This window comes from Taeniopygia guttata, chromosome 4 (genome assembly GCF_048771995.1).
Source record: "Taeniopygia guttata chromosome 4, bTaeGut7.mat, whole genome shotgun sequence".
NCBI lineage: Eukaryota > Metazoa > Chordata > Aves > Passeriformes > Estrildidae > Taeniopygia > Taeniopygia guttata.
In genome coordinates, this window is record NC_133028.1 from 1,206,091 (window position 1) to 1,225,599 (window position 19,509).

Sequence of the window (19,509 nt, forward strand, 5' to 3'; positions counted from 1 at the left end):
CCAGCCCAGGGTGGCACCTCCCCATCCTTTTTGTCCCGTCCAAACCCCACAAATCCCGTCTGTCACCTCTGTCCGAACAGGGCAGGTCATTTCCTTTTGGGATTTCTTCGCTCCCCTCCCTTTGCTCGGATTTATTTGTGATTTATTGGTATTTATGGCTGTCAGCGAGGAGTTGCACCACCCCTGGAGTGGGATGAGTGTCTCGCTGTGCTCCAACAGAAGCAGGGAGAGGTTTTTTTTTTTTGGGATGGCCTCACGGGAGCAGCTGGATCCCGGCTCAGGTCCTTCGGACTCCGTGTTCTTTCCACTCGGCGCCGGCTCCAGGGCTCACGTTACTCCCTCGGTTTTTAACTCGAGCTGAACTCTTGGAAAGTTTCTTTTTAAAGGTTGTGTGTGAGAGCACAGGAAAGGTGTGTGAATGCATCCAGGGATTTTTATTTTTTTCGCCCCTGTTTTTATCTCCTTTTTTTTTTCCCCTTCTGAACACAAAAGGGAATTTTGGCTCCTGCAAAATCAAATGGGATTCTCCAGTGGTCTTGTCTCCTCTTAAAATGTGGATTTAACCGGAAAATCTCCAGGCTCAGGCCATTCCAAGGTAGAGCTGAGCTAAAATCCTGCAGTGTCCTTAAATAACATTTACAGGAACTATAGAAAGGAGAGAAATGGGAGAAAGGGGTGGATTTCCAGGTGGTTTCTTGGCACTGTTTTTCTCCAGAATATTTTAGGAGCCCTGGTGGACCCTGTGCTCTGGTCTTGGCTGGAATTAAAACATGGAATTGAAAACAAAATTGAATAAAACAGAATATTCTAGAAGGGAAAAATCCAGGCAGAGCTCAGAGCTCCTTGCAAGGCCTGGAGGGACAGGAGCCAGGGAATGGCTCCCACTGGGAAAGGGGAGATTGGGCTGGGATCTTGGCAAGGAATTCCTGGCTGGGAGGGTGGGGAGGGGCTGGGCTGGAATTCCCAGATTTGCTGGGGCTGCCCCTGGATCCCTGGCAGTGCCCAAGGCCAGGTTGGATCCACCTGGGACACTGGGAGCTGTCCCTGCCATGGATGGGATGAGATTTAAGGTCCCTTCCCACCCAAATAATTCCATGGAGAATTCACTTCTCCCCAGTTTTGGACTCCTGGGGTGAAAGGAGCTTGGAATTCTCCGTGCATCCAATTCCCTGCTGACATCCTGAGAAAAACTGGACAAAACCCTAAAATAGATCCTAATAAATCTTCCAGAGTGTTGGGGTAATAATTCAGAGTACCTGGATGGCCTCAGTGCTCCGTCTGGACTTTTAAAAATGATAAACTGTGACAGCAAACAGGATGTAAAGTGCTGGAATGGCAAATGGGTTTCTGGCAAATATTCCCTTTTCAAGGTCTCCCCCTGCACTTGGAATTAAGGATTTTGATTTTATCCCAGCCTACAAATGAAAATTTCCCTTTACGAGAGATGATTACCCCAAAATCGTGACTTGGAGCATCTCCCTGATCATTTATTTAACAGCTGATGTGGGATTTTTTGATGGGATAAAACACAAATGAGAAAGGTTTGCATGGAAAAATGTGGGAAAGGGAGGGTCAGGGAAGCTTGGAGGCCGTGGTTGAAGGATTTCTATGGGTTTTTTTTTTTTTTTTGGGAATAATCTGCATTGGAGATACCCAAAATTCGGGAATGAGGGGTGGGTTAGGCCACAACATCCCTGTGAGGCTTCATGCTTGTTCCTGGGGGTGGTTTAACAGGAGGTTCCTGAGGCTTCCATGGAATGAGGTGGAAGGGACCTTAAAAACCCCCTAATTCCAGCTGCCCCTGCCACGGGGAGGAATGCCATTGATTATCCATTGAAAACCAGGATTTGGTCCTTCCAGAGATCAGGAAGATCTGACAGGTTGCAAGGCCAGGTCCTCGATGGAAACCTCCGGAAAGGTCTTGGTCAGCGTGGGATTCCCAAACATGGAGAGGTGAGGTGATATTCTGTTAAGGTAAAGAATCCTGGAATATCCTGAGCGGGAAGGGACCCACAGGGATCATGAATCCGGCTCCTTCCCTGGGACATTCCCAACAATCCCACCCTGTCCATGGGGGCGTTTTCCAAATGCTCCTGGAGCTCTGGCAGCCTTGGGAATGTGGCCATTCCCTGGGGAGGTGTTCCAGTGTCCCACCACCCTCTGGATGAGGAATCTTTTCCTGATCTCCAGCCTAACCCTCCCTGCAGCAGCTCCAGCCATTCCCTGGATTATATCCCTGCCACAGGGAACAGCGATGGGAGCTGCTGATCCAAACGGATCACCTTCAGGCTCCTCTTCTCCCGCTGAACATTCCGTGTGCCCTCATCTGTTCCTCACATGGTTCCTCCAGACTTTTCCCATCCTTGTGTCCCTCCTTTGGAAGTTCTCCAGGAGTTTTGGACCTTTCTTGGATGGCGGTGCCCAAAGCTGCCTCAGAGCAGGACAATCCCCTCCTCTGGCTGCATCCTTGAATCCCTCGCTGATCCCTGCGAGTTCAAACCCGAGCATTCCCTGAGAATCCCAGGCAGCAGCTTAAACAATCAATTCCCTTTTCAGTAGTTGAAAATTCCCTTTTCAGTAGTTGAAAATTCCCTTTTCAGTAGTCGAAAATTCCCTTTCCAGTAGTCGAAAATTTCCTTTCAATAATCAAACCCCATAATCCAAACAACCTTCTCAGCGTCTTCCAGTTGATGTTTCAATTCCACGTCCTCCTCCAGTACTGGACAAAGTCAATGGATGTCTTTGTTTCCGGTGCTGGAAGCTGGATCAGGCCTTCCCATGCTTTTTTCCCCCCATTATAAATGTAGATGGGATCTATATTTGTGTATATTTGTCCTGAGGTATCGAGTTGGAACGTTTGTTATGGAATGAGAGCTCCTTTTCCAGGGTGAGGAGCAGTTTTCTCTGGCATGGGAGCCATGTTTAGTCTACATTCCCAGATCCCTTTTCCTTGAACAATATTTGCCCTTCACGGATTCGCTTGGCTCGGGAGGGAAAGGTGATTTTTGGGACGTGCTTGGAGAGATTGCAGGGAATGACCCCAAAAAAGTGGGATGTGCTCCTTGGGTACCGTGAAATGCAGGAGCACCTCTGGTGTCCCACTGGAGCGAATTCCTGCCTCTGAGCACGGCCAGGAATGTGCAGAGAGGGAATGGGAATATCCTGGGGTCTGTGAAGGTCAGCCCAGGAGGACACTTGGATTGGGAATGGTGTCCAACAGCATTTGGGAAGGGATTGTCCCTCTGTACCAGGCACTGCTGAGGCCACACCTGGAGGGTTGTGTCCGGTTCTGGGCCACTCAGTGCAGGACATGGAGGGGCTGGAGCTTGTCCAGGGCAGGGAACGGAGCTGGGAAGGGGCTGGAGAGTTCCTGAGGGAGCTGGGAAGGGGCTGGAGAGTTCCTGAGGGAGCTGGGAAGGGGCTGGAGAGTTCCTGAGGGAGCTGGGAAGGGGCTGGAGAGTTCCTGAGGGAGCTGGGAAGGGGCTGGAGAGTTCCTGAGGGAGCTGAGGGGGCTCAGCCTGGAGCAAAGGAGGCTCAGGGGGACCTTGTGGCTCTGCACAGCTCCTGCCAGGAGGGGACAGCTGCGGGGATTTGGGATCTGTTCCCAGGGAACAGGGACAGGAAGGGAGGGAATGGCCCCAGGGGAGCCTCAGGGTGGACATCAGCAAGAATTTCCCCATGCAAAGGCTGCTCAGGCCTTGGAAGTGCCCAGGGAACTTTGGAGTCCCCATCCCTGGAGGTGTCCAAGGAATTCCTGGATGGGGCACAGCTTGGACTTGATGATTCTAGTGGGATTTTCCAATCTCAGTGATTCTGTGCATTTTGAGGTTGGAATAGATAATCCTCTTCCAACCCAAATTATTCCAAGAAAACCTGGAAAAAATAGGGGAGGTAGAGATGGAAACCTTTCCTAGCTGAACCTTAGGCTGGGTCTAGGAGTTGGTTGAGAAGTCCTGGCCTGGTGGAGCACAAGGATTATTCTGTAGCCCCCAGGTAAATCCAGGTGGGATGTGTGTCCCACACAATTCCTGTGTGGAAGAAAATTTTCCCACATAAATGCACATTTGTGTGGGGCTAAAACAGATCCATCCCTAATCCTGGGACAAAGTGGAGTTTATCCACACAAAATTGGGGATGGATCAGTACCCAGCAGGAAAGATGGGAAAGGGGAGCAGCTCCCAGATAAACTCAGTTTGGAGGGAATAATTGGATAATTTGGAGTGGAAGGGATCTGCAGTGATCCCCTCGTCTGCCCAGGAAGGGCCTTTCACCACCGGGATCTGGATTTCACTTCCTGGGAAAGAGTTTGTGGGATAGGATCAAGCCAGGTCCCGTTTTTTGATAAACTGAGCAAAATTATTAATCCAACTGAAGTGGTTACTTCTCTCCCGGTGCTGTGGGCTGGAAAGCACTTGGGAAGGAGGGAAAAGGTTGGAAAAGCGAGGGATTGGGAAGCACTGGCAGCGCTGTGGGTTAAGCCTGGCTCGCTCCAAGGGCTGGTCTTTCACCACAAAGCCTCATCCCAGTCCCAGGGGAGGATGTCGTGGGTGTCCTGGGCTCCCGTCACGTCATGGGGTCGGACACTCCGGCATTTCCCATTCCAAAGCTCCGCCTCTGGCTGAGCCAGAGCTTCTCCTGCTGGAGTTTGTTTAAACCCAGGAGCACCAGAATGGATTTTGCAGGAGCCTCATTAAGCCATTATTGCGTCTATTAATAAAGCAGAACATTTCCTCTGCTGGACATTCATCCCTGGGTGGATGCACTCCATGGGGCGGGAAAGGGGCCTCTGGACAAATCTGGAGTGAGGAAATTGATGGATCAGGTTACTCCTAGAAAATTAACCAGTGTTTGTCCACGGAAAAGCAGGAAAAATGGATCTGAGAGCCCACAGAGCCATCGTCTCTTTGAGATGGGGAAGGTTGATTTATAGGGAAGGCTCTTGGGATCAATTAATTAGGGATTACAGGATTTGGAATTTTGGAATTGTCTGAGCCACCCCTGGGGTCTCAGCAAGAGCCGTTATCAGGTACTGCTGATAAGGCCCTGGAGGCCCCAGGGGGAATTAATTATTGTCTTCGTCCCACTCATCCCCAGAACTCGCCATCCCCAAAATTCCCCATATCCTGTGGATCAATTCTCCATCAGTTCCTATGGATCATTGTCCCACCCCAAAATTCCCCATCTCCTGTGGATCAATTCCCCATCAGTTCCTATGGATCATTGTCCCACCCCAAAATTCCCCATCTCCTGTGGATCGTTGTCCCATCCCCAAAACTCCTCATCTCCTGTGGGTCATTGTCCCTTCCTGGAGTTTCCCAGGGAAAATTCCCATCTTGAAGAAGTCAGTAGAATGCATCGCTTTCCTGCTTCATCCCCCTCTTGGTTTGTTCCACTTGGAATTTTTCTGACTCCCATTCATTCCTGCTCTACCTTTCACCACCAGGATCTGAATTTCACTTCCTGGGAAAGAGTTTGTGGGATGGGATCAAGCCAGGTCCCGTTTTTTGATAAACTGAGCAAAAATTATTGAGCTGCCTCAGGAATATTTTCCTAAGAATCATTCCTTAACTCATCTTCCTTTAAAAAGTCTGGGATACAAACTCTGCCCAGATTTCCCTCATCCATCCTGGCGGTGGGGAAACCACCAAGGAGAATCCATCTGCCTCCAAAATCCACCTTTGGAGATCCCATTCCATTTTAACTTCTCGCAGCCTTGTGACGTGACCCATCCTCAAGATCTGAAATCTTTGGAGAAGCTGTTTTTTGGGAGATGTTGTGGCTGCCCTATCCCTGGGAAGGTCCAAGGTCAGCCTGGAGGGGGTTTGGAGCAACCTGGGGTGGTGGGATGAGTCCCATGGAGGAGGGTGGGATAAGCTGGGCTTTAATCCTTCCATTCCAAGACATTCCATGTTCCATGTGTCCAACAGCTCTGTTTAGTCCGGAGAGCTGCGAGAATTCAGATTGTCCAAACTTCTCCGAGTTCCCTACTTTATTTTAGAGGAAAACCTCTCAGAGTCAGCTTAAAACCAGGTTTTGGTGCTGCTGTGAAGTCCAGGCTGCCCAAGCTGGGATCCCCTGAGCTGGGCTGAGGCTGTGCAGCTTTGGTGGGGCTGGGAATGCCATTCCGGCCTGGAATCCCCCACGGGCACAGGGGTGGGATCAAAGATGCTGCGGGAGCTCTTGGATCACCCATTTTCTCCCGGCTGCAGGTTGGGGCTTCGAGGCCGTCTTTGTCCTCCTGAGGCTCCACAAGTGACCTTGACTGTGGAGGTGGGGAAAAATGGGACAAACTTCCCGGCACCAGGAGCCAGAGGATTTTTCAGAGGAAAATGTGAGTGACTGGAAAGGATTAGAGGACTTGATCACCTTTCCCATGGGAAAAGGCTGGGAGAGCTGGGAATGTTCCCCTGGAGAAGGGAAAAATCCAGGGAATGCTCAGAGTCCCTGGAGAGGCTCCAGGAGAGCTGGAGAGGGACTGGGGACAAGGGACAGAGGGACAGGAGCCAGGGCATGGCTCCCACTGGGAAAGGGGAGCTTGGGCTGGGATCTTGGCAAGGAATTCCTGGCTGGGCTGGAATTCCCAGATTTGCTGTGGCTGCCCCTGAATCCCTGGCAGTGCCCAAGGCCAGGTTGGACACTGGGCTTGGATCCACCTGGGATAGTGGGAGGCATCCCTGCCCATGGACGGGTGTGGAACAGGGTCTTTAAGGTCCTTTATAAGCCAAACCATTCCATGATTTCATGACATTATCCCCAAGTCTGAGGTGTTTGCAAGATCTGAGTGGCCCAATCCCACTTCCTCCAGGCAGGGATGAGCTCGGGGCATTAGGGGATATTCCAGCCCACTTCCAGCCGGGGTTTCCAGACCCCCCATGTTCCCTCTGAAGTTCTGCGCAGAGACTTTCAAGGATGCTCCAGCATCCTGCAGGGAGCTGCTTTAGGAATGTGGTTTCCAAAAATGCCCCTTGGGATGCTCCCGCTCCAGATGTGAGGATACAGCCAGAGGACAGGATCCTGCTGGCAAAATTCCTGCAGGTCCCTCTAGAGCAGTGGTTGTACATTGGCTACTCCTTAAGAATTGTGGAATCATGGAATGGTTTGGATTGGAGGGACCTTAAAGCCAATCCAGTTCCACCAGGGGACAGCTCCCAGTATCCCAGGTGGCTCCAACCCCAGTGTCCAGCCTGGCCTTGGGCACACCCAGGGATCCAGGGGCAGCCACAGCAAATCTGGGAATGCCATTCCAAGGTCTCCCCACCCTCCTGCGCTGATAAATCCCAGGATTGCAACTGAAAAGGATTTTTCATCTGTTCCATGTCTGCTGTGGGAATGTTTGTGCTGGGTCCGAGTGTCCAAGTGCTGGGGCAGAGAGAGAATCCTCGATCAGGATTCCCCCATCCCACACTCCGTTTTTTTTGGGAGACACCTTCCCAAGGTATCCCTGTGATGTGGGGATGGGAAGAGGAATTTTTTGATGTTTCCCTGTGGGATGAATTTCATTGCTGCTGTGAATCCAAGTGCAAGGGAGCAGGGGCTGCCCAGCCCCATCCCACTGGGATGTGGGATCACGGAAGGGAACACGAGGGTGGGAAGGGCACACCTGAGGCTGGACACAGGTGTGGACACGGCTTTTTGGGATGTTCCTGAATTCCAATCCTGACTGCCCCCATCCAAGAGCTCTTGGAGCCAGATCCTGGCACTAGACATCGGGATCCAGCGCATTCCATGGCTGTGCTGCCTTGCTGCCCTCTGCAGGTCCGGTGTCCGGGCTCAGCCCATCCCGTATCCCAGGGAAACAGCCCTGGCCTGGCTCAGGCCGCTCCTGCCATCCCAACATCCCAAAATAACCACGCTCCGCTGCAGCTCCTGCCATCCCAACATCCCAAAATAACCACGCTCCGCTGCAGCTCCTGCCATCCCAGCATCCCAAAATAACCACGCTCCACTGCAGCTCCTGCCATCCCAGCATCCCAAAATAACCGTGCTCTGCTGCAGCTCCTGCCATCCCAACATCCCAAAATAACCGTGCCCTGCTGCAGCCAGACTCCGAGGGCAGCCGGGCACTGGGGCAGCAGCCGGAGCCAGCTGTGCCAAAGGGCGCCTGCAGCATTCCCAGGCGGTTTTTCCATGGTATTTTGCCGCTGGAGGAGCGTGTGGGATGGATGTGAGTCAGCCCAGGAGTGGCTCTGGATGCGGAGGTGCCTGGGAGATGCTTCCTGAAGGGATCTGTGCTGGGTGGGAGAGCATGGAGGAATTCAGGGATGCAGGAGCTCATCCAGCTGCAAAAATTTCCTCCAGTTCCTTGGAAAAACCCAATTATCTGTGTAATTCTCACAGCAGGCAATTCCCAGTGTTGTTTGGGAAGTTTTCCATGCACAGACTGGAACTGGAGCTTTCTCTTCCCCTCTTCCCTCTCTCCGCTGGGTAAATCCAGGTCCCTGCTCTCACTCCACCCTCCCTTTTCCTTCCTGGGAAATCTGTCCTGGCCCAAGAGCCCGAGCTGGAATTTGGGCTGGTTCAGAATATCCACCCTTCCGTCTGATCCCGACCCAGAACAGCAGGAATCTGGGCTTGGAGCTCCAGGATATTTCTTAGCTCCACTTCCAGAGGCTGTGATTGGATGGGATCCAGAGGAGCCCAAACAAAATTCCAGGGGCAGCTTGGGTTCTGCAGGCACTGAGGAAATTCAAACCTTAGAAAGAAGGAAAAACTTGAAACCCTCCCCACCCCCGGGTTCTCCAACACTTCATTTTCCTGGGCAGGGTTTGGATTTGGCATCCAATGAATCTCCAAACACCCCAAATCCAGGAGTCCTGCAATTCCACAGGGCCTTTTCCCTGGGAATTTGGAAACACCTTGTTAGAGAAAGGAGCTTTGCAATTATCCCGAGTGTCCAAATGGAAAAATTGAGCTCAGCTGGGGCTTTGCCAAGGTTATCCCAACAGTGGCAGGGTGGGAATGAGGTGGCAAAGGCACTTCCCAGAAAATCCGAGTTTAAGTGAGAGGCAGGATCACTCTGAGATTTCCAGGAACAATCCCAGATCCAGCCCTGCTTCCCAGAGCCACCTTTTACAAAATTCCACAGCAGCCGAGTAGCTCTAAGGTGGGAAAATTTGGGATGAAATTTGGCTGTGACAGTTCTGGATAGTGAAAACGCCTCGGAGCTGGAAGTTGTTTTGGGCTCCACTGGGATGGGAAAATCCCACTTGGAGGATTGGGGGATTCCACCTTCCAGGGCCTGGAGTCCTGCATTGGTTCCTGGGGTTGCACGGATCATGTTTTCCTTTTCATGGGAATTTTTGGCGGCTGAGTATCACAGCTCTGCTCGGCAGGCCGTGGATTCCCTCTGGAGGGATTCCCACTGGAGGGATTCCCACTGGGAATGTGGGAGGTGGCACCCGAGGCTAAACAGGAGGAGCAGATGGGTCAGCAGAAGGAGAAGCAGGAGAGGGAATTGGTTTGTGATTCCTTCACACACCAAACAGCAGAAAATATGGGAATTTTAGGTCATGGCTGAAAAAAAGGAGTCAGCGGGGTGGAGAAGCGGCTGGAATTTGTGGTAGATTGGGTCAAGGTGGGAAAAAAACAGAAGAAAGGACATTTTTGTGGAAAAATCTACATGATTCCCTGCCTTGTGTCCCTGTGTGCTCTTCCCTGGGCTCTGGAAAAGCATGGATTCCATCCTGGGACCATGGGTGGATCGGATCCTCCAAGCTGGTGGTTGAGGAATCCTGAATTCCCAAAATTCTCCAGGGTATTTGGAGCTGATGGATGGAATCGGAGTTCCCAAAATTCCCTAGTTTGTCTTGTTTGAGGCTTTGCTGGTGCCCCTGCATGGAGGGTCTCAGATCCTGCTCGGATCCGGGGAGATCCCGTTAATCCTGAATTCCCAAAATTCTCCAGGGTATTGGGAGCTGATGGATGGAATCGAAATTCCCAAAATTCCCTAGTTTGTCTTGTTTGAGGCTTTGCTGGTGCCCCTGCACGGAGGGTCTCAGATCCTGCTCGGATCCGGGGAGATCCCGTTAATCCAAGGGAGATGGGAAGCAAATAAACAGCAAAAAACTAATTAAATTAATCATTCATTAATTTTATTTAAATTCTCCACTTCCAAGAGAGGACACAGCTGCCAAAAGGTGGGACAGAGCCTGAAACAGTGGGTCCGGAGCGGACGATTTGGGATGAAGGATGAGTTTGCTGCGCAAACAGCCACGGAGGGAATTCTGAGGGCAATTCCGGCTTCCTGGTACCTTTGCCCAGGTAAGAGGTCGCTGAAATTCCAGCGGCAGGCACGGGGATTGGATTGGAACCAGATGTCAGGAAGTGCGAGCTCCAAACGTGTGGAAGGGCCCCCCGGCCATGGCGGCCCGAACAAGGGGTCATTCACCGAACAATTATCGGCATCCCGCGGCTTCGGGCCCCAAAATACGGAATCGACCTCCGGGAGCTTTCCTGGGAATTCCAGAGAGATCTATCTGGGATGAATCATCTCCCGTTCACTGTGAAAATACTCCTGAGAGGGTTTTGCCTCAAGGCACAGCTTGGGGAAAAAAAATAAATTGGTAAGAGAGGCCAGGATCTCTCGCTGTCCCTCAGCTCCCATTGGAGATTCCAGAGATAATGTTTTCCAAGTTTTCCCTTGGGAGCTGCGGGATCATCCAGACACAAATCTGAGGTTGTTCAGTCCAGGGGTGTTTCAGGTGTCTAAAATGGGTTGGGAGGCTCTGGGATACAGATTCCATAAATTATCTGGGAGTTGTGGTCGGAGCAGAGACACCCGGGTGGGATTTTCTGGCCTGGCTTTTGAAGGAGGTTGGAGTCTTTGGATTTAAGGAGTTTTTGGTGCTCATACAATTCTTGAAATGACCACAGGAATTGACATTGTCTTTCCTCTTTGTTATTCCACATTGCTCCAATTTATATCAGCTTGGTACAAAAAAACATGAGGATGGGTTTGGGAGAGATTCTCCCATTTATTTTCATGGATAAACCTTCAAGAATAATGGTAAAAAAACCAAAACAGTTTTTGAGTCTGAGATTGTGGCTTATGAATTTTAATTTTTTTTTTTTTCAGTTTTCCTTTATTCTCTACACTTTCTGCGCCAAAGAAAGCCTCCCAAAAACTCACCAGTCATTCCTGGAAGTGTCCAAGGCCAGGCTGGATGAGCTTGGAGCTGCCTGGGATAGTGGAAAATGTCCCTGCCCGTGGCAGGATGTGACACTGGATGGGCTTTAAGGTCCCTTTCCATCCAAACCAATCCAGGATTCTCATGGAGCCGGGCTGGGAGGGCTGGGAATGTTCCCCTGGAGAAGGGAAAAATCCAGGGAATGCTCAGAGTCCCTGAAGGGGCTCCAGGAGAGCTGGAGAGGGACAAGGGACAGAGGGACAGGAGCCAGGGAATGGCTCCCACTGGGAAAGGGGAGCTTGGGCTGGGATCTTGGCAAGGAATTCCTGGCTGGGCTGGAATTCCCAGATTTGCTGTGGCTGCCCCTGGATCCCTGGCAGTGCCCAAGGCCAGGTTGGACATCAGGGTTGGATCCACCTGGGATAGGAGATGTCTCTGCCCATGGATTGGGGGGAATGGGATGAGGCTTAAGATCGTTCCCACCCAAACCATTCCATGATTCCATGGCCTTACACCAGATCAGTTTTCCCAGTTCAAGACGAGCCAATATTTGGTTTCTTTTCTGACTGCATCCCTTCACTTTTCCACACTCCTGATTTCCTGCAGGAGGAGGAAGGTTGGGATAAAAACTCATCCCATGGAGAAGAGCTTATCCCAGGGAATATTTGGGAACCACCAGCTCCAGTGGATAAATCCCCCCGTGGAGTAGGAGATGATGTCCCAGTCCCTTCCTGATGAGCCAAGAAGTCTCCATGAAGCTGTTCCAGATCCCAAGGTCCATGGAAGCTGCTCCATAAGGAACAGGACACACCTGGAGGAAGCCGGTTTTCAATGGAGCCTCCATTTACGGGTATGGATATGGAAACTGTTCCCTCAGGATCTATGGAAAGAGGGTTTGTTGGGCTTCACGGGAACGGAGCAGCAGGAGTTTGGATCAGCTTCTTTTTGAGGGCAAATGTTCCTGAGGTTTGTGGTGGGGAAGGTGGGTGATTAAAGCTGGATCAGATCCTCGCTCCCTGGCTGATCTCCACAGCCCTGGAATGTGTCACACCTGGCAAGGTGAGGGGTTGGATTTCCACCTTGCTCCCAGCTGGATTTAGGGAGGTGAGGGAAAGTCCAGCTGAGGGGGTCCCTTATTCATTCTTTAACTAAACTCCAAAAAAGAGCAAATTCCCTCAGATTTGCCAAAATGCTGCAGGCTCTGAGGATCCTGGGGCAGGATTTAGGATGGTGGGATTGGAGAGATTATCCAGAGCAGGGGACACCCTTTTCTTCCCTCTGCTTCTTCTGAGTGTCACCGAGTGGAAAAGTCCAAAGGGTTTTGTCTTTCCAAGCACTCACTTAATGGGATTGGAATGACTTCGGAACTGTTCCTCTCCGACCAAAAATAACCCAAATCATTCCCTGTTCTCCCCACCCCTCCCAGGCCTCATGACTTTAAAAGGATTTGTGCCTTGAGAAAACAAACCCGCGTGAATTCCCATCGGTGGAGCCCATTCCAAAGGTCTGTGTCTCCTCCTCCCTGATCCACGGAAAACCGTGGCCTTGGCCAGGGCTGGAAGAGGAGCCATTCATAAGTTTGATTTCCCAAATGGAATCCTGAGGAATGCTCTCAGTCATTCCTAAATGAGTTCTGTGGGGACTCTGCTCCTGGCATGTGCCAGGTTATCCATGGAGAGCCGGACAATATCCTTGGCACGTTTTTGGGATGATCATGTAAGCAGGGGATGTCTGGGAAGGGGATGGCCTCAGCAGTGGGATAATCCACCTCTGGAAATTCCCAGTTTCCCCAAATTTTTCCACTCAGTGCTTGGGAGAGAGATTTTAAAGCAGGAGATGCTGCCTCACCTTTTTCTCCCTGAAGTGGGGTTTGAAAGGATGGTTTGGAGGGACTGGAATGGCTTTGGAACCACTTGAGGAAGGAAAGGATGTCTTTGGGAATTCATTGGGGCTGGAAAGGACGGTTTTTGGAATTCCTTGGGGTTTGAGAGGATGGCTTTTGGAATTCCTTGAGGCTGGAATGGGTGGATTTTGGGTTTCATTAGGGTTTGAGAAGATGGCTTTTGGAATCCCTTGAGGGTTGGAAAAGATGGTTTTTGGAATTCCTTGAGGGTGGAAAGTTTGATTTTTGAAATTCCTTTGGGTTTGAGAGGGTGGCTTTGGGATTTCATTGAGGCTGGAGAGAGTGGCTTTTGGAATTCATTTGGGTTGGAAAGGGTGGATTTTGGATTTCATTTGGGTTTGCGAGGATGGCTTTTGGAATTCCTTGAGGGTTAAAAGAGTTGGAAATCAGGCTTTCCATGGATTAAAAAGGTAATTTTCTGCCGGAGCACAGAAATCCTCCCCTTGTTTGGTTTTCCTGAAAATGTTGGCAGAGAAGTGCCCAAAAATCTTCTCTTTTGTGGGTTTAGTTCTGGGGAATCCCAGAATGGTCTGGATTGGGAAAGACCTTAAAGATCCTTTAGATCCAAATCCATGGTGTGTTCGTTGTTCCATGATTTGTAATTGTTAAAGCAGTGCTGATTTTCTTCCATTCTTCTTTGGCACTCTGGGATTTTATTGGGATTTTGGTGATAAAATGAGAGTAGAAACAGATTTTTCTTTTGAGAAATCACAGTTTGTGTGGAAAAGCAGAGGGGGAAAACCATTTTCAACTCCAAAATTATCCCAAATTCCAAGTTCTACTGATAAAATTGTGGTGTTACCTCATACAGATGAGCACAATGGTTGTGGATTCCCAGCACCTTGGTTTGGGGATTTTCCTGACTGGGAAAATTTTCCTGCTTTTATTGGCTGGAGCTGCCTCACCTTCCTTTGCCTGAGTGGTCCCATAATTTATGACTTAATTTAGGAGCAGGACTTTTCCTGGAGTTTCCTGTGCCCACAAAGCAAACTTAGTCTAAGGAATCTTTGTGCTCCTCCAGCACCGCAAACCCGGATGGGCAGGGAGAGGGAAACACCACGGAATTCCCTGGGAAATCCTCAGGAGATGAGTGAGGAGTGCTGACACACCAAAAGAAACGTGGAAAAGCAAATCCCATGATATCCACAACATGGAGGGATGAACCACCTGGAGTTTAACGAGGGAGTCAAAACACGGGAATGACTTTTCCAATCTGGTTTCAATCCTGGCCTAAGGAAGCCAGGATGAGAAGCAGGAGGCCTGTTCATGATTTGTCTGGATAGAAACATTTCTGATCTTAGAATGCCCGTGTGAAGCTTTATTTCCCATAATTGCGCACGTTTGATGCTGTAATTCCTGATGTTCCTTGGCAGCCAGGAGATTTTTCCCACCAATCTGTTGTTCCACATGGTCAGGAGAGCACCTCCGACTCTTCCTCCACCTCCCTCCTCCAGCCTGGGCTGTTCCAGCTTGCCAGAAACAAGGAATGAAGGCAAATTATGCTCCCAGTTCCACAGCTTCTCCTAAAATATGGATCCCTTCTGGAATTTCTCCTAAAATATGGATCCCTTCTGGAATTTCTCCTAAAACACGGATCCCCTCCTAGAGTTTCTCCTAAAACACGAATCCCCTCCTAGATTTCCTCCTAAAACATGGATCCCCTTCCAGAGTTTCTCCCAAAAAGTGGATCCCTTCTGGAATTTCTCCTAAAACATGGATTCCTTGTTCCAGCTACATGTGCAGATGTCCTTCCTCTGAATTCCTGTGGCACAGCATTCCCAGCAATATTTATTTTCCTAGATTCTCTCAGGGGTCAACTATGATACTCCAAAATCCAGTGTTTTGGACCACGAGGTCTCCATTATTGGAGAGCACAGCCTAAAAGACCCGTCTTGCTAAACCAGGCCAGAACCTCTCTCAATATCAGAGAGTTTGGCCTAAATTTGGATGAATTTGGAGACTTCTGGAGAAGAGTGTTCATGGTCATTGCAGGTAATGCGGGATAATGCAGGATAAAGGATAGAAAGGAACAGTTCTTTATTCCTCCAGTGGTAAAAAAGGTCTGGATTGGCTGGGGAGTCATAAAATCAAAAAATCATGGAATTATTTGGGTGGGAAGGGATCTAAAAGCCCCATCCAGGCAGGGATACCTCCCATTGTCCCAGGTGGATCCAACCTGGCCTTGGGCACTGCCAGGGATCCAGGGGCAGCCACAGCAAATCTGGGAATTCCAGCCCAGCCAGGAATTCCTTGCCAAGATCCCAGCCCAAGCTCCCCTTTCCCAGTGGGAGCCATTCCCTGGCTCCTGTCCCTCCAGGCCCCTGTGGGAAGTCCCTCTCCATCCCGGATCCAGCAAACCTCTCCTGGGAACTGGAACCAGGCTGGAGAGGGACCCCTGGGCAGCTGCTGCTCGTTGACATCATGGTGAGCAATATTTTGGGAGGATGGTTGAGATGATGCAACAGAGATCTTGGGATGAGGAAGGAAAACTCCCAAACTGATGGCTGGGAGGGAGATTGGGTGAGTAGAGCTAAAGATGCTGTAAGGATAAAGAAAAAACATGGAATTCCTGCTTAAAAATATAGGAATATCTTGTCTTCCTTTTTTCCAAGCAGACAAATCCTTTATCTTGAAGTTTTGGTGACTGGAACTTCACGGATCTCCTCTTTGATGTCCTGATGCTCCTCTGGCTGGAGAAGAGAGATTTTCACTGGGACAATTATTCCAAAGGACGTGGATATGCAAAAAAGCATCCTTAAAATTGCTCTTTTCTCTCCTAAATTTTGTAAAGCCAAGGTCAGAAATGTGGTGCTGATCCCTTTGGAGAATCCAATTCGGAGAGTGAAGATTGGGCTTTGAGAATGGAATTCCCTCTCCACCAGTTCTTCAGGAAGCCAAATATCCCAGCCTGGGTTTCCTCTGAGACTCCTAAAGGGCAGTGAGGTAAATCCCACTTTTAATACCTTCATCCTTTTCCATGAGGCTGAGCTTCCGAGCTCTTCCACCACATCATTTTCTCCTGGATTTTCCTTGGATCTATCCACCTTTTCAACAGCTTTTTGACAATCTATATCCACTATTTCAGTCTCTGCCTTGTCAGGCGTTTCTGAGCTGTAATAATTCTTGTTTTATCCTCTTTTCTATCACTTTTTAAATGAAATTAAGCTGATCTTCTTCCCTGTTTAAATATTCAAGCCTTCAAAAAAAAACCAAAAAAAAAAACAAACAAAGGAAACTTGGTCCTCATTTAAATATTCAAGCCCTCAAAACTCATTGTTCTTCTGCTCTTTATGGATGATGGACTTTCCCTGTTTTCTGCATGTTCTGCTGGGTTTTATTCCCTAAAATTTCCATTGGAGCTGGAGCACTCAGCAGCTGGACAATCCTGCCCTCCTTCTCCCCTCTCACTTTGCCACCCCCTGTGACCTCAGGAGCTGCCATCAGCTGATGGGCAAGGCAGCAGATCCCACCAAACCTCCTTTTCCCGCTGGAATATCGGCTCCCAGTTCCCCCCCAGTCCAAATCCCGGTCCAGGGAGTGTGGGGTTTATTCCTGCAGCAGAAGCTGTTCCAGCTCGGGGCTGCGCCATGCGAACTCTGGCGCCACGTGGAAGTTTTGGCTCTTCCTGGGAAAGAGCCTCTTTGATGAGTAGAATTCCTCATTTTGCAAGGAGGTCAGGCCCATTTCCCATGGAAAACATGGAATGACACTGGCTGCCGGTGCAATTATCGGTGGGGCGGAGTGGTGACACCTGGGATAATTTTGTCCAAATTCCAGTGGGCTGCCTGATCCCAGGCTCTTTCTCCAGGCCCTCCAGCAGCTGAATCACCTAATCTGGCTCAGACATCTGGCTCCCAGCGGGATGATTGCTTGGAATTGCCAGCCTGTGACTGGGGAAAAGGAGCAGGGATTCATCCAGAGGCAGAGCCATCCCAGTGAAATCACCTCTCCTGGTAAAACATTGGCACAGCCTTCCCAGGGCTTGCTCCAAAGGTTGGGAAATGCGTTGTTCCCTTCAGGTCACTCATGAGTCACAGTCTGTGGAGTTTTGGGATGAATCCTCAAGACAAAATTCCAAGATCCCCTCCCAGCCCTTTCCCTTTATCCAGGAAGGTGGTTAGGCTCGGCTTAAGTTTATAGGACAGGATTTGCTAGACTGGTCCTGGTTTTCCAGCTATCCACAGGCTTTGATCCATGATTCCTGTGCATCATCCCAGCTGGAAGTGGACGTGGTGTTCCCTCAGCAAATCCCTTGGGAGCAAGAGGAGTGGGAGGGGAAGTCGCCCATGGAGTGAGGATGGAAATTCCAATGGGATTCCTGATCCTGCCCTGGGAGCTGGGCTGGGCAGAGCTGGTGGGAAAATTGGGAATTGCCCCAGAGTTGGGCCAGGAAACGCTGACCTGCTGCAGGGATCTTTGGGATCCACGGTCTCATTCCAGGTGTGTGGGAATATGAGGATATTCCACGCCAGGATAACGGGTGCCTCATTAACAACCCCTGCCTGTGTCACAGCTCCATGGAAAGCTCCAGCTGGGATAAGGCAGGGATGGATTTCTCCAATGAATCCGTAGAAAAAGTGGGAGACGTGAGCTGAATGTGGATAAAAGGGAAAGGAAGGAGGTGGAGAGGGTGATTCCCACAGGGATTATCCATGCAGTGCCCCTTGGAGATGACTCCAGCCAGGTCCTAATGTCATCTTTGGGATCATCCCATCAGGAAGGGCGTGTGGAAGGCTTGGAGTTACCCTAAAATTACTTTTTATTCCTGCTTGACCCTGCATTCCTCTATTTTCACAGAATAAGGGCAAGGGAATGAAAAGCACGGAATAAAAAAACATGGAATAAAAAGCAGGGAATAAAAGCAAGAAGACCAAAATAGAACTGAAATTACAGCTGGAATTATGAACTGCCAAAGCAGCCAAGGATTTAGCAGCTCCTAATTACAAAAAAACCAAATAATTGCATTTTGGGATCTGCTAATATGTAACGGGGAGAAAAAAGGACAAATAAATCAAATTTGGGTTTGTAGCCAATTAATTATTTGCTTTAATAAGAAATAGGATTAGTTAGGAAGGCTCTGCCAGGGTAGAAAATGCGTCTCCTTGGAATTTTCCTGTGAAACACTTGGCATGAACGGAGCTGAAAGGATTTTACAGGAATCTCCTGGTTCATCCTTGGAGCTCTTTGTTCCCCCTTGCATTTCATTGAGTCCTGCAGGGGCTCTAATGTGGTTAATCATTAATTACCGGTTAAAAATTATTTAGTGTCAATTTGGTTCCATAATTAAATGGGTTTTTTTTTGGAATCGCGTTTTCTTTGAGGAACAACAAATCTTGTTATGGATGAAGGGAAGTGGGAACATCTTTGGGTTGGATTGATTGGATTTTGGACTTCTTTTCCAAGTCCACAGATGGAGCTGCAGCTGCAGAGCCTGGCAGCAAAAGAGAGTGAGGAGTGTCAAGATATTTGGGAACACCATAAAATATGGAATGGTTTGGGATGGATAGAACCATCCCATTCCCACCCCATCCATGGGCAGGGACACCTGCCACTGTCCCAGGTGGATCCAACCTGGCCTTGGACACTGCCAGGGATCCAGGGGCAGCCACAGCAAATCTGGGAATTCCAGCCCAGCCAGGAATTCCTTGCCAAGATCCCAGCCCAAGCTCCCCTTTCCCAGTGGGAGCCATTCCCTGGCTCCTGTCCCTCTGTCCCTTGTCCCCAGTCCCTCTCCAGCTCTCCTGGAGCCCCTTCAGGGACTCTGAGCATTCCCTGGATTTTCCCTTCTCCAGGGGAACATTCCCAGCTCTCCCAGCCTGGCTCCAGAGCAGAGGGGCTCCAGAATTCTGGAATGGTTTTGGTGGGAAGGGACCTTTAATCCCATTCCATTCCCACCCCATCCATATTCAGGGACACCTCCCACTGTCCCAGGTGGATCCAATCCCAGTGTCCAACCTGGCCTTGGATACTCCCAGTGATCCAAGGGCAGCCACAGCAAATCTGGGAATTCCGGCCCACTCCCACCCTTACTAGGAGGAATTTCTTCCCAAATCTCACCTAAATCTCTCCTCTTTCAGTTTAAACTCATTTCCCTTTGTCTTATCCCTACCTTCCCAGGTAAAAAGAAGGATATTTGGGTGCAGCAGAACTCCCTTCATCCCACCTCAAATCCCGCACATGGAGATGGGAAGTCCCCAGGTGTGCTGTGTTTTGAGGACCTTTGGGAAGAGTTTCCATCCCATCTCTTTTTTGTGCGCCCAGGGCTGGCTCTGAAATCCTGGAGCATTTGGGATATTTGCATTCCCCACAGTCCCTGGTGGGAACAGCAGAGCCATCCCCAGCACGGAGGAGACGCGGATTCGGAACCAGATCCAGACTGAGGAACTTTAATCTCCCTCTCTGATGGGCTGAGATGAGATCTCCGAGTTGAGGAGTCCCAAAAGGCTTCAGATGGAGCCCAAAAGTCCGGGATGAGGCATT